The sequence below is a fragment of the Protopterus annectens genome, chromosome 5.part1, assembly GCF_019279795.1.
Source record: "Protopterus annectens isolate FY-2018-M chromosome 5.part1, PAN1.0, whole genome shotgun sequence".
In the NCBI taxonomy this organism is placed as follows: Eukaryota; Metazoa; Chordata; order Ceratodontiformes; family Protopteridae; genus Protopterus; species Protopterus annectens.
In genome coordinates, this window is record NC_056736.1 from 605558358 (window position 1) to 605573122 (window position 14765).

Sequence of the window (14765 nt, forward strand, 5' to 3'; positions counted from 1 at the left end):
CAGGTATGCAGACGACTGCAAGCTAGAGGTAATCACAGAAACATCTTGCAGAAGGTGTAACACAGACAAATGACTGGTACCAAAGCCAAGACTTAAAACTCCGTGCCAAGAAATGCATGATAGTACTTTTTGGGAAGTCTGCCACCCAGGGAAACTACTTCATTGATAAAACTCCCCTAAAAGTAGACACAGTAGTCTGGTATTTGGGGACTTCTGTAGGTAGTAACCTGGCTTTTGACCAACATGTGTCTAAGTTAGTAAGACCATGATTCTTTGTCATTCAGCTTAAACAAGGGCATGACATTTTGGTCCAGGAAGTCGTCATGCCACTGTATTCAGCCCTCATCTGACCCATCATTGAGTATAATTGTTGTTCTGTATGCACTTGACAAGACACATGCAACAACTGGAACATTTGGTTCCTTACAAAAAGAGCATTGAGAGTAAACATAGTGTGTTATATGGGTTCACTTTATAATCTCGAAATTCTGAAATATTGAATTTCAGAATCTTAAGATCATAAAGCCGAACTCCCAAAACATCAAAACCCAGAAGTGCGAAATTCAAAATCACGACTTCTATAATAACCATACACCACACACACACACACACACACACCTTCCTCCCCACACACAAACCTACCCTACATACAAGAAGGGGGGCAAACCCCCCCTGAACCCCCTCCCCTACTTAAATATATTTACTCCAATGGTCGCACTACACAGAGAAGCACATAAAAACACCACTACAGAAGCTACATCCCCCCCCCCGCGCACGCACACACACACACACACACACACATCACAGTAACAAAACACACTGATGCACACTAAAGCCCTTACCCAAAACCCTTAGAACATAAACACTTACCTGACTCTCCAGCTACCCATTAACACAGAGCAACACCAGAACCACTAATTCAACATCTCTGAACTTTGAGATTTTGAATTTCGTGCTTCTGAGGGTTTCGCTATTATGGGCTTTCGGCTTTATGATCACGATATTCTGAAATTCGATATTTCAGAATTTCGAGATTGTAAAGTGAACCCATTATACAGGTCACCACAAAGCTCTATCCCGATACTCTTGTTTATTAAGAGTGATGAGAGGCTATTTATGCCTGACAAACACGGCTTCCTTGGATCCCACTCCACTGGACCTTTTGCATATCTGCAAAAGGAAGAGCACTAGAACTATTAAATTTAAGGATTTAAACTTTGCTTGCAGCTTAAGTAGAACAAGTTGGAGGGACAGGTATGTACCTCAGAGGGTTCCCTTTCTCTGGAATTGGCTTTCTATCCATGTGAAGAAGAGCCTTTCCCTAACCCTATCTAAGTGCAACCTGGACCTGTAGATGGGAAATTGAAAACGGATTCCTGGTCTGATACCTATATCTCTGATGGACAGAGGAAACCAATAAGTCATGTCCTAACTAATATATACTCCTTAAAATAATTTCTAAGGCACAGTGACTTGTGGGACACATTTATGTTGCATGACTAGGCTTTTAAAGGCTCCACTGGTCATTAACCTAGCATACACATATGAACCTGTTACAGTACAAGTATTTTGTCATCTTAGTCCCGGTCCTTCTTTGGAGCTTTCCTTCTCAGAGGCCTCTTATCCTAATTTCTCTCTAAGTCTGCTGGGGATTCTGTCCATTTATTTCAATATATGAACAGGACCAAGTTAAATATTTAAGTTACGTACTTACCACTGTTATCGATTTAGTTAGTCTCTGTCCATACAGTGCAAGCAATCCTCTATTCTCCCGTTCCAAATTGTCCTATCTGGTGGGACATACACAGCACCCTGTGGCCTGTGACTGAATACCAAGTGCAAAATTGGCACTTCTCAGTAATTATTATTATGGTTATTGTAAATTTTTCACTCACTGTATCGAATGCTTTACTCAGTCTGGAGAGCTAGCTAGGAGTAGTGGATTATGGGAGAGAAGAGCTTCAGTTAGTCAAATATCTCAGTGTTGCCATTCAGGAGGGTACCTTCGGTGCCCAGTCCACCTGTTCCATTGCACAGACAGAAAACAACTGTATCTATCATTCTGGTAAATATATCACTTAATTTTGCATGTTGTCTTGTTAAATTTCTGTAAGCTTTGCTGTCTTGACCACTTGGCCTGAGTAGTGGCTAAAAAGGGCTTTGTACTAACCCACCCACCTGATTAGCAAAGTTAAACTGTGCTCTTCTTCACCTGATGACCTTCCAAGCGAGTCCCTAAAAATAGCAGCCAGTAGCATTGCCTGTCCTGTCTCAGTCCTTATAAATAGGTCTGTCCAGGAATCCCACATTCCTTCTCCCTGGAAAAGTCGCTCTTTATCCCTCTGTGCAAAGGAGGAAATTCAACAGACAGTAACTTTACACCTATAGCAATCTTATCTCCCCTCGGCAAAATACTTGAAAAATGAATTCAGAAACAATTGTAGATGGTCTTCTGCAGGAAAAACTCCTATCCCTTACACAGCATGGCTTCCATCCTTCCTATAGTACTACCACTGACCTTCTAACTTATATAGATACTGTCAGTAAAGCTAGAGATGATGGCAAACTAGTCTTTTCCTTATTTCTAGACTTTGCTAAAGCTTTTGACACAGTTTGTTACAACAAACTCCTGCTTCATCTGTCCTCACTAGGTCTCTCTCATTCCACCCTTCCGTGGTTTGAAAGCTACCTGTCAAATAGGTATCCATCAGGAAATGGCACTCAACGTTCTCTCCTTACTTCCCAGTCACCACTAGTATACCACAAGAGTCTATCCTTGTTCCCCTCCTCTGTAACATTTTCACCAGCACACTTTTTATACTTCTGCACAACGTGCCACCCAATACAATACGCAGATGATTCCACTCTCTTTGCACATCTAACAACATGGTACACCTCCAAAAAATTACTCAGGAAACTTTAGCAACCACTGAAACATGGCTTCGTAATTGGCAACAAATGCTCAACCCAAAAACGACCAGATTACTACTGTTTTTCCCCAAATCCCTCTCTCATGAAAAAAAAATAAATAAAACCCTCTCTGTCGTTAATAAAACCGTTGAAGTCAGTTCTCATAGCAAACTGTTAAGGATTTTAGTGGATGATGATCTAATGTTTGACCTGCATATACACAATTACATAAGAAAAACTTGTCAAAAATTATGGATGCTTTACATAGCTAAAAACTTTTTCACTGATGCAACTAAGACTACGCTTAGCACTACTTATCTCCTCCCTACTTTTCTTTATGGTGATGCCATCCTTACTAACCTCCAGGCTTCACAAAAATTAAAAGTTGAACAATGCTGTAGCAAAGTTGCTAAATTTGCAGCACATAGGCCTTTCAGAACCCACGACTGGATAGCATTCTAAAGCCTCAGTTGGTTAGAACTGTTGCATCAACTAAGATGTACACAGCTTTTTACCACCAAAATTATGCAGCATCCATCTGCCTGTCCAGCACTAAAAAATATTTTACACAGCTATGTTCCCAGTCAGTCACTGCGATCCAGTGATCAGAAGTTCCAGTCTGTTTACAGACTTAGCAAATCTGCTAGGCTTTGTCATTTGCTAGGCTTTGTCTGTACTCGTGCAAGGTTGCAAAGGCCTGGAACACCTTACCTGTATCCATCAGGTCTATATCCTCCATCCTGTCTTTCAAACCAACTCTGAAAGACTTCCTAGCTAAGTTCTGTCTCTGTTCTGCTCAAAACCAGGATGAACTATATCCTTAAACGTGAACAAGTTCCTTTTCATTCCTTACACCTCCTTACTCTCCCTTTTTCACTTGCATCCTTACTGCTGTCTAAATTCTCTTATAGGTTCATATGAGGTTACTAGGCTAATGGCCCTAGGGCCTTTACAAGCCTAGCCATGTACAAAGTCCTTGTACCCTAAATGACCATAGTTGGATGGTTGTTGTTAGAGCGATTCTGTGATCAGCACCGACTACCCCTGTCCATGAGAGATATAAGTGCCACCCCCAGGGTGAATTTACTGCCACCAATCCAGTTGTCAAGGTTACACTTAAGGTCATTGAGGAGCTCTGCTGCACGTGAAGTAGGAGCTCACTCCCGAGCAGAGGACTGGCAATCTCTGGGAGATATCTGTCTCTCCTAACATGTTTTGATAATGGCAGAGACTCTTATCCCATTTGATTTACATACATGAAGGATTTCCTTTAGGGCAGAGTCAAAGACTGTTCTGTAGGACAGGCACAAGTCACCTGTCGGCAGTCTGTATCATACCAGAGTACAGCGACAGGGCTTTCAGTCTTTTCATGTCAGTCACATTTTGGAGGCCCTAGATAGAAACCTCTGTGGTCTCTCCAGTTGCTGCATGTGTCTTGTGAGTTGCATACAGAAGGGAGCATTGTACTCAGTTGTCCGAGGGTCGAGTACAGTGGAGTTGTAACCTCAAATAATACCAGAAACTCTGTAGTTCGGTTTCTATAAAGGCTGTCTTCCAAAATCCAAAAATATGTTTCACCAAAAATCACATCCAAGGTCCGCAAAAACAAAACTCTTTATTCACTGACAAAAAGAAATGGAAATGCCCTTTTATAGCAGGAGAAAAGAAACTTACAGTACCCACACTAAGAATTACACTGAGAGCAAGAAAATACAGCAGTTGCTACACTAAGGGGGTAGTATATTTAGCATACTGCAAATTTTGTTGGGGATATTATATCGGTGAAACGGAATGACATCTGAGAAAAAGAATATATGAACATATGAGGGACATCAACCACAAAAATGAAAATAATGCCCTTTATAGACACTCACTCACTTGCCATGAGGCAAATTTCAAGATGTTCATCGTGTTATACTGCTGCAGTCATCACACTTGGGTTATCCTGCCGTCAGGCAGTCCCGCAGTCGGCCGAATCCCAAAGTCTTGGTCCGGCATCGGTTGTCGCTTCTTCCCTGACGTCAGTGCGACAGGGGGGATAAAAGAGGCAGCCGACGCCATTTTCTTCAGTGTTTCTTGTCGCGCGGTGCCCGAAGCAGAAGCAGTTCGCAAGTGCCGGTCGGCTAGCTCCTGAGATTTTTTAATCGAATTTCAGCCCGAAGTCTTCTCTAAAGCTAAGTACCCCATTGGGGAAACTTTTCTTGCTTCAGACCGTTGTCAGACAAAGTTAATAATTGCATTTCTTGTCGTAAGCAAATACCTCATAAGGATTTTCATTCTTATTGTATTCCTTGCCTCGGCCCAGACCACGACATCTCTGGTTGTCGGTTTTGTGCTAGGTTCAACAAACGTACAATCAAGCATCGGGCAGATTTTGCCCGACATTATTTTGGCAGGAAATTTAACTATAGGATGTCGTCGGAGCAACCGACATCAGCAATGATTAAAAAACGCAAGGATAAGGACAGGCAATCAAGGCCAAGACCAGATACCGAGGCCTCAGCAAGGCCTGCTGCCGGTTCTCCGGTTTTCAGCGAGGCGCCTACGCAGCCCCTGACTACTGCTGATTTAGAAATTCTGACGACCTCCCAGACCGAATCAGCTGGGCATCAGAGCCGGTTCCATCTCACCCCTCCGACTCCCACCCTGATGGTGATCTGGAAATTTTGGACAGGCCTTTGGTTTCTGAAGGTGTCTTCAAACTGACAGCTATCTCTATTAAGTCTTATGCTAAGCTTAAAGCCTCCTTAAAAGTTAGGAAACCGGGTCCACAGACCCCTCCACAGGCCCCTATGCCTAAAAAACAGATGCTTAAGATGGCTGAGGATTTAATTACCCTTATCAGGGGTTCACAACCCCTTCCTGACAAAAGGCCTAGACTGGAGGAAGATTATCCTTCCTCTGACCAAGCATCCATTTCCTCAGCTAACTCTGAGGACCAGGATTATTCCTTCCCTCCTTATGAAGACTCAGATGCTGAAGAGTCCATTCCCTCTTCTCTCACCCTAAAGACTACTCTTTTGGGGAAACGTTACACACCATGAGGGAACACTTCCACTGGGAAGACCAAGATTACTCTGACTCTAAGAAAAGACTTTGTGAGTTTCTTCTTCTTCCACAGCATAGACCCCTTGCGATTCATCCAGTTTTAGACATTTTGGATGATGTTTACACCGAATCTAGTCTACACCCAGATTCCTTACCTCCTGCACCAGCTAAACCAGACAGATACTACCGAGTTCCTGATTCTCATAAGTTTCTATATAAAAGCCCTGTTGCAGACCCCAAAACCATTTCCCAGGGTCCCAAAGGGGTTAAGGCCACTACTGCTAAGAATCCACTACCTTCTGAAAGAGATTTCAGAGCATTAGAAAGATGGGGGAAGAAAGTGTATACGTCTGCCACTTTGGCCATGAGGGCCTTAAACTGCCAATTCCACATGCTAAAATACCAGCAGTACTTGATTACACAGTTAAAACAGAAAATGATCCCTCAGACAGATCAACCTGATTTCAAAGAGATGCAGGATTTGCTGCATGCAGCAGAACAGGTAGGAAAGCATACCTTACAGTGTGGTTTTGATTCATTGGAAGCCTCATGTAGAGCAGCTGTCACAGGATCTGTAATACGTAGACATGCTTGGCTAAAAGAGCAAGCCTTACCAGAACATGTCAAAGCAAAGTTATTTGATGCTCCATTGCAGAAAGATGTGTTATTTGGTGTCAAAGCAGAGGAAGTTTTAAAGAAAATGGAAGAAAAGGCAAAATCTATGCAGACAGTTAAAGATTTTTTACAGGTACAACCTCCTCATTTCAGCAGCAACTGGCCTTCAAAAAACTGGTCCTTTCCTGCATCAGACAGACCCCAAAGGGGTAGGTACAGACGCCCAAGGGGCAGAGGCCAGCCACAAGGTTCTTTCAGGCCTAGGCAATGGCATGCAACAACTCAGAGACGAAAGATCTCAACCCTTCAGGAAACAAACACAATGACTTCCCTCTTCACCTGCCAAGCAAAATTGCCCTGGCAGCACCTTTGGGAGGAAAACTGGCTCTATTTCAAAAAAATTGGCACATCATAACAAAGGACAAATGTGTTCTGGATATTATTACCCGAGGCTACAGATTTCATTTTCACACTTTACCACGGATGAGAGGCATGCCAAATCTGCCTCCAAACCAATGGGTAGAGGCACAAACGCAAATTTCAGCTCTCATGGATATGAAAGCAATTCAAAAGGTACCTACAAAGGAGCAAGGTCAAGGTTTTTACTCAAAGCTATTTCTAGTACCAAGAAAGGACAAAGCCTGGAGACCCATTTTAGACCTCTCAATTCTAAACACATACCTGGAGGTACCCAAATTCAAAATGCTCACGCTACAGCAGCTTCTTCCCATGCTGGGCAAGGAGTCTTGGCTGGTAACGTTGGACCTCAAAGAGGCATACCTGCATGTCCCTATCAGACAAGATTGCAGAAGATACCTCAGATTTTTGGCAGGTACAATGCATTATCAATTCTCTGCATTGCCCTTTGGCTTATCTACTGCGCCCAGTGTATTTACGAAATGCCTGGCATCAGTAATTGCATACTGCAGACAACGAGGAATACAAATTTATCCATATCTGGATGACTGCCTGATCCAAGCGGACAGCAAGGCCATTCTATTACAGCATCTGGCATTTGTAACAAAGCTGCTAAGTTGCCTAGGGTATACAGTAAACAAAAAGAAGTCAAAGCTAATACCCTCACAAGACATAATATTCCTGGGTGCCAGCTTAAATACAACGGCCCAGATGGCTTATCTCATGCCAGACAAACAAAAGCAACTGACTCAATACTTCAATAAAATGGCAACTTTTACCCAGCTCACTGCAAGGAAAATCCTGCAGGCATTTGGGTTCATGGCATCCTGCATTCAACTAATTCCACATGCAAAGCTGCATATGAGGAAATTACAATGGTACCTGAAAAGTGTATGGACTCAACACAGGCACAGCCTCGAAACAAGTATACCTCTCATTCCCTGCCTTCAAAAAGAGTTCCTATGGTGGGCTCAAGCATGTCAAATAAACAAGGGTCTTCCTTTTGTCTTACCTCCAGCAAACCAAACTATGACAACAGATTCTTCAGACTATGCCTGGGGAGCACACATGGCAGGACAGTGCATACAGGGCAAATGGTCTGCAAAACAAATGCAACTACACATCAACCAAAAGGAGATGCTAGCTGTGCACTGACAGCCTTCAAGGACCTCTTGCATCCAGGGCAACTACTTTTGGTTGATGTGTAACACAGCATTGACTTACCAAGTACAATTGCAAGCACAATTCCTGCCAGGAAAGGAAAACATATTGGCAGACGAATTAAGCAGAAATTTGGCAGATCCTCACGAGTGGAGACTACACCCACAAGTATTTTCAATGATAGCTCAAAAGTGGGGACGCCCAGACATAGATCTGTTTGCCTCCCCCAACAATTGTCAACTACAGAATTTTGCACAAGGACTTATCATTCCCTAGCCTGTAAAGTGGACGCCCTATCATTCAGTTGGACAGCATTGACAGTCTATGCCTTCCCACCACTACCTCTCTTGACCAAGGTATTACTGAAAGTCAGATCAGAGAGACCACAAAGGATCCTCATTGCTCCGGACTGGCCACGTCAGTACTGGTACCCATTACTAAGGACCTTGACCCACAGCCCTCCATGGATCTTACCTCAATTCCCACTTCTGTTGACGCAGCAAAACTCTCAGATCCTTCACAGTCAGCTCAGGACTTTAAATGTAGCTGCATGGAGAATACCTTGAATTATCAATCAACACTTCTCTCAAAGGACGTCCTGAATGTCATTTTGGAGGCCAGGAGACCCAGCACCAGAAAAACTTACTCAGACAAATGGAAAAGATTTTGTGCATGGAACCAGGCTAAAGGATACCAAACATTCCTCAAATACTGCAATACTTAACTGAGATGCTACACAAAGGCCTTTCTTTTTCATCCATTAAGATCCATGCTTCAGCGATTTCAGCTCAGTATAATACGGATCCTCCCATATTCTCACACCCTTTACTAAGGCAGTTTCTCAGGGGGGCTAAGAATATAAGACCCCCCAGAAAACCCCCAACGCCAGCCTGGGACCTCAACTTCGTTTTAGAAAAATTAACGCTGCCTCCTTTCGAACCAGCCTTCTCAGCAGAACTACAATACTTGTCATGGAAAACAGCTCTGTTGCTGGCTATCACCTCAGCACGCAGGGTCTCAGAACTACAGGCACCTATGGCAGTGGAACCTTTCATCATTTTCCATCAGGACAGAGTCTCTTTACGAACTAACTCTACCTTTATGCCAAAGGTAGTATCGAGTGTGGCTTTGAATCGGACCATTCATTTACCCACCTTTTATCCATACCCCCAGAATAAAGGAGAAAGACTCCTTCACTCTTTGGACATTCACAGACAGCTACGTTACTATTTAGATAAGACAAAGACCTTCAGAAAAACTGACCAACTCTTTGTATCCTATGCTGCAGGTTCACAAGGAAAGGCTATTTCAAAACAGACCATCTCCAAATGGATAGCACATTATATCCGCTTTTGCTACTCGCACCATGGGAAAGCAGTGCCTGTTAATATTAGGTCCTATTCTACCAGGGCTACAGCAACCTCAGCAGCCTTTCTCAGGGGGGTTTCAACCAAGGACATTCTGGAGGCAGCTACTTTGAGTTCAGTGCACACCTTTACCAAGCACTACCACCTTCCATTATACTCAAAAACCAGAGCTGGTTTTGCCACTGCAGTTCTGCAGAGCATCCTAGCTTCACCTAACCCAGTTTAGTACCAGCCACCCATCCATAGCTTTGGGATTCAACCCAAGTGTGATGACTGCAGCAGTATAACACGATGAACATAGTGCAGTTTTGTACTTACCATAAATGTAGATGTTCGAGTGTATATACTGCTGCAGTCCAGGTTACCCTCTCACCATCCCCTCTACATACCAGGGTGTTAGTTATAACTCCATGTACATCAATCTATTGGATGCATGTCTGTATGGTGTATTTGCTAACAGCTAGTACTATTGTTTATCTACTAGGGTATTTTTGCATAGTTATTTGTATTGCCTTCCTAGTTGGGGGGCACCTGACATCTGGGGCAAGAAAAACAAAAGAAAATGGCGTCGGCTAAGTCTTTTATCCCCCTGTCGCACTGACGTCAGGGAAGAAGCGACGACAGCTGACGCCGGACCAAGACTTTGGGATTCGGCCGACTGCGGGACCGCCTGACGGCAGGATAACCCAAGTGTGATGACTGCAGCAGTATATACACTCGAACATCTACATTTATGGTAGGTACAAAACTGTACTTTTTGGGTCCTTGAGGAAGTGGAACATTTTGAAATGAGGGGGTGATTGGGAGACAAAATAGCATATAGGGAGATGATATGGCAGCTTAAGTTAGATGCCTGTAGTGGTAAGGGCTTGAAAGATCACATTTCTATTACACCAGCCCTCAAAATACTATCTGAAGTTCCCAAAAGATACAAATCTTAAGGAAACAACATCTTATAAGAATACACTCTTTTCACCTCTGTTTTTATTACTTTTTTATTACTTTTATCATTTTTTATCCACTTCTATGAGTTGTTAAAAATGGGTGTATTTTATACTAAACATATTATATTATATTATATTTTATTACATATTTATGTAATAAGAGTTTTTTTGATGTATATAAATAATACATACATTTTTTTTACATATTCTTATACGATTTCAATATATAGATTTTCCATATATATTTTTATATATTTTTTATATATTTATATACATTTATAGAAGTAAATAATAGAAAACATATTTATTTACACTCATTAAATTATATGTATTATTATATCTACATTCATATTTATATTCAAATTATACCGTATAATGAAATTCATAATATTTTTATATATATATAACATATTTTTCAATATACTTTTTTATTTTTCATATATCTGTACGTATTTTGTTATGCCTATTAATATATGAATTTATTTTAAGGTACATGAAAACAACGAAGTGTGTGGTATACATGGAATGGAGTATTAATACATTTACAATATCTACTTTTATCCACAAACTATTACAAGTAAATATATTTTTAAAGTTGAATACATGTGGCTTAGGCATTATATATGTCTTTACAAGTATATTTTGACATCCATATTTATATACAACATATAATCTGTTTCTACACAAATTTCTATGTCTTTTCCAGTTTTAAAAGAAAGATGTATTGTTGTTTTTTTTGGGGTTTAAAAGAACTAATATGGCCAGCCAATGATATTGATGTCCTTCAAGGATGCATCTGCAGTCCTAACAAATGGGTTGTCCTGCCTCAGGCAGCCCTTCGGTCGGCCGGATTCCAAAGTCTGGCTTGTTATGTTGTGTCACATTACTTGATTACTTGATTGATTCTTAATTGTTTTTAAATGGTCATGTATAAAAGAAATGTATGGAGTATTAATAATTGATTCTGATGAGGTCTCCATTGTGGAGATGCTAAAATCCATTTTTTGTTGTCAGTGAATAAAGAGTTTTGTTTTTGCGGACCTTGGATGTGATTTTTGGTGAAACGTATTTTTGGTTTTTGGATTTTGGAAGAGAGCCTTTATAGAAACCGAACTACCGAGTTTCTGGTATTATTTGGTGTTTTTACTCTGGAGTTGTAACCTCCTTAGTCTTGGATGCCATTCCCTTATGTACGAGATCTTTCTTTACCATTGTGGACACATCGTGATCAAAGTTCAGATTGCTATCAACCTGTCTCTCGCACCACTGGATTTGAGCTTAGAAGGCTGCTATCTATATCGTAATTAGGGGCTGATTCTTTGCCAAAGGGAATAATGAGGCTTTTTTCTCTCTCTCTCTCTCTCTCTTTTTTAAGTTTAGTCCGTGTCCTTGGCACCAATCATTTGTCTGCATCAGCCTGTTCTGTAATATGTTTACATCGTTAGGGGACTCAAATGATTGTGCCCAGTTTGCCGTCATCTGCAGACTTGGTAAGCCACAGGTCATCTACTTTCACTTGGACCTCAGTGATGTAGATTCCAAACAGTAGAGGGCCCAGCACAGATCCTTGTGGTACTCCACTGGTAACTGGTCTACTAGTGGAGGTGGACTTCCCCAACTTTGACAGTGTGCTTTCTGTTGGTGAGCCAGTTGGCCACCCAACTAGTGACATATGGGTTAATCCCCAGCTGGGAGTTTCTCAATGATCCCTGAGTGGGGGATTGTGTCAAAAGCCTTGGCCAAATCAAGATAGGTGGTATGTACTGCTTTTCCCTCATCCAGAGCTTTGGTGACATTCTCAAAGAAGTCCACTATGTTTAATAAGTAAGATCTACCCTTGACAAAACCAAATTTGGTCAGGTCAAGAGTTTGAAAGTCGCCTGTGTCCTTTTTAAGGTATAAAAAGAAATAGAATGTGGTGTAACCAGACAAACCCAAGAATAAAGTCCTTAGTAAAAAAAAATAAGGCGTCAAAGGCTGAGAGTAAGAACACTTTAATATCCACAAATCCACGAAGGTCCATCTCATGCCCCCACCAAAGAATCACACATCTTCTGGGCTTGACTCCAGCAGCAGCTGTGTTTATGTAGAATTAATATCCTTTGGCCATCGTCTTGGGTAACCGTGTATTTTTCTGCCTGATGTTTCAGTACAGTATTGGAAGACTTGTCGTGTTGCGTTTATTCCTTAGAGTTGGAATTTCTTACTCGGTAGCGTATTTCTCTCAGAACTCAGGGATATAATTGATTTTGCCCTTGGTCCCCATTTGTGGCTAGTAACATGAATTCGTTCTAGTAGTTGGGTTGCTGGGGAAATCTTCCCGGTGTCTGTTCTGTGATGTTTCCTACCAGTGAGATGTTATATTCCCTTTTGGATGCCATCCAAGACCCTTGTTTTCCAGATCCTGACATCTCACGTGTTCTGAATGGATCACCGGGAGTGGGGGCAAAAGCTTCTCTGAAGCCGCACCTTGAGTTTTTGTGGGAGCAGTTCTTTATGGATGTAGTATACCTTCTACCACAGTGGAAGCTTACCACTGGCTTCTTGAGTTCTTCACACCTTTTGTTAGGTATGTATTACACTTGCTGATCAGGGCAGCTCAAGCTGTTCGTTCTTGCTGGAGGTTGCAGTGGAAACATTGGTGCAATCTGTTAAACAGTCTTTTTGCAGAGATTCTTTTTCTGGGGACTTGAACTTCACATTCTGCAGGCATAGCTCTTGATTACTGAGTCTTTTAACCCATTTAACCCAGTGGTATGGGAGGTTATTTCTGGGTTATTTCTCCTCATAGCAGTCTCTGTTATTCTTCTTTTAGCTTCCAGGGAGATGCACCTTTCCCACCTCTTGTGGAGCCCTCTCTTTTAGTAAGAAAAAAAAGTTAGAGTAAGTGACCTCTAACCTGGACAGTCCTTTTTTTCTCTAGGGAGGATAAACCTAGCAGAAGTAGTGAGCACGATGGTCTTGTTATTCATAGATAAGCACATTTGCTAAGACTGTATATGTTATTTTCTTTTCAATCACTTAGTTATGCAGATGTTGCAGTGGACTCTGTGCTGGCCTGAAGTGCGTCATCCTTTCTCAAATATGGTTCCCATTTTGTAAATTGAGGGGGATGTCCCCATTGGATTATGGCTTTTCCATTTCCATAGCCAGACCCATTGCATGTCTTGGCAACTCATGCTTCAGTGACAGGGTTGAGAACCCACCTCAACCCCACCAAGGTTCAAGAGAAGTGCTTCTCCATGTAAACCATGTGTAGCTGTAGACTTTGTCTGTGAAGGCTGTGGTGGAAGAGCTGAGACTGAAGCCCCACCTAGCCGGTCAGATGTCCTTCAGTTCTGTGTTACATAAGTAACATGCTGTTCTAGTCTCTATGCAAAGATATGATGCGACTGTAGCTGTTTATAGGTAGATTTTTCTCCATTTTTGCATTTCAGTACAGGTAAATGTTTTGCCAGACTTGGCCACTCCTCTACTCTTGCTCAGGATTTGGAAGTCATCTAGTCTGAGCTTTCTGGAGGTGGGATATCCCAATTGTCATCCTTTTTGACATTTGGAGGAATGTGTTCCTTCTCTCTTTCTGCTCTAGCTGGACTAGTGGAGGTAGTCTCTCTTTTGTGGCAAGGAGATTCTGTAGTGGCTTTCCATCATTCTCTCAATCCGCCCCTCATGGTAGAAATGAGAAAAGAATGACCAAAGCTCAGCCATTGTCCATTAGCAATCTTGAAATACATGGATTTCACTCTCAGGCCCTTGGCAATATAGAAAAATTTGGCAATAGAAGCCAGAGAAGTGTATCCCGTGTTCCCCTAGTTAAACAATTGTCTTTACCTTACATCATGACTCCAGGTGTAGATGGATTACGTTAACTTTCTGATGCTGTATTTGCTTTATACATAGTTACCAAAGCTTTGGTTACTCAAGTTGTCTTTTCTTGCACTATGTTCACTGCTAACTGTAGTAAAGTGCAAAGTGTAAAGGAAAAAGGGGGGGGGGTTGGTACTCTGAGGTCAAAGGGTACCGGAGAAAGAACAGTCATTCATTTCATGCTGCAGAAATGATCTTTCCTTCCCTGGAGTGGAGTGTCTTGAGGTGGGCAGCTCATTTTCTGGAGATGATGAGTGAAATAAGCTGTATAACTAATAACCAGAAGATTGACATGGGGAGGGGCACCACCCAGCAACCGATAGACTGCTGTGGGGAAAAAATCATATACAGTTGGCACAACACTACTCCGACTCCACACTCACCAGTGAAGAGAGAGAATTTTATTTCACACTGGTTTGTCCTAATCCATCTACTG

At 41.9% G+C, this 14765-nt stretch overlaps 1 protein-coding gene across 2 annotated transcripts in view; it reads left to right on the forward strand.

The window, feature by feature from the left end:
- PDS5B (PDS5 cohesin associated factor B) overlaps nt 1-14765 on the forward strand; it is a 3703643-nt gene that overhangs the window by 3057771 nt on the left and 631107 nt on the right. The gene's annotated exons all lie outside the window — the stretch shown is intronic.